The following is a 1162-nucleotide window of genomic DNA, read 5'->3' as shown; positions in this document are numbered from 1 at the left end:
GAGAGAGAGAGAGAGAGAGAGAATTGGTTCACATGGTTGCACGGCTGCTGGGTCCAAAAGAAGTGGACCAGATGGAGAGTCAGACTCCTCAGCAGGTCGCCAATCTCCTCTCTCAGGAAATCTCCACTGTTGCTCCCAGTGCCCTTGTCTGGCTGAGGCTCACTGACGCTGGCCGCGTAGGGGTCTGCTTTTCCTCAGGTCAACTCATTTTAATATCGCTCACTTAAATACCTTCCTAACAACACCTAGACTAGTGCTTGACCAAACCAGGGCCCCACAGGCTGGCCCAGTGGGCACATGTCACAAACCTGATATAGTGACATCAGCCCAAAGCGATCTCTCCGGGTTTCGTGTCACTCAGGATCAATGTACGAAGGCATTTGTTCCTGAGTGGGATGCCCATCGAAGCAACACAACTCTGACCCCAGGGGCAAAGAGCATGTCTCGTGTGCTCTCATGTGTCTGCATGCTCTCACATGTCCTCCTGTGCTGTTGTATGTTTTCACCTGTCCCTGGGCTAATTAAGCTCAATGTTCCCGGTCATATTCTATCATCTCTCATCAACTTGCAACATCCTATTTACTAATAAAAGGAGAGTGAAAGAGCCCACGTCAGAACCTCAAGCAGTCCTGCGTTTCAGGGGCGGGACGAGGAGATGCAGGGCAGAGATTCCTTCCATGGACGCAGGCGAACACCATCGTGTCGGAGCAGACCAGGATGGTGAGCACGGGTGGACTCAGGAGGTGATGGGAAGCCACTGGTCAGCTCTGTCTCCGTGCCCTGCTTGAAGCAGCGTCCACACCAGAAACCCGCCTTGGCCACAGTCTAGGGTGCTGCAAAGCTGGGTGAGAGGGCACCGAGGCACGAGGGTCCTACGTGGTGTTGTGGTGCCCTCACAGAGTGAATCAATGTGAGCTGACAGGGTCCACTGAAAGTTGCCCAGTGAAGGCCTCATCCAGGCCCCTCTCTGGCCAGTGTTACAGAGTCGTGCCCAACAAGAACCACTGACCACAAATCTGTGAAAGCTAAGAGTAAGTTTATTAGAGAAAAGACAAAGGTTAGAGAAGAGCAAATTTAACAGGTAAAAGAGAAAGACAGAAACAGACAAGTTCGAACTCGGACTACAGCCTGACCACGCAGGGTCCAAGACTGCAGTGCCAGG

This window comes from Echinops telfairi, unplaced genomic scaffold (assembly GCF_000313985.2).
Source record: "Echinops telfairi isolate 266 unplaced genomic scaffold, ASM31398v2 ScPeMD7_7469;HRSCAF=8507_0, whole genome shotgun sequence".
Lineage (NCBI taxonomy): Eukaryota > Metazoa > Chordata > Mammalia > Afrosoricida > Tenrecidae > Echinops > Echinops telfairi.
The sequence above is the reverse complement of the archived record's forward strand: the minus strand, read 5'-3'. Positions refer to the sequence as shown.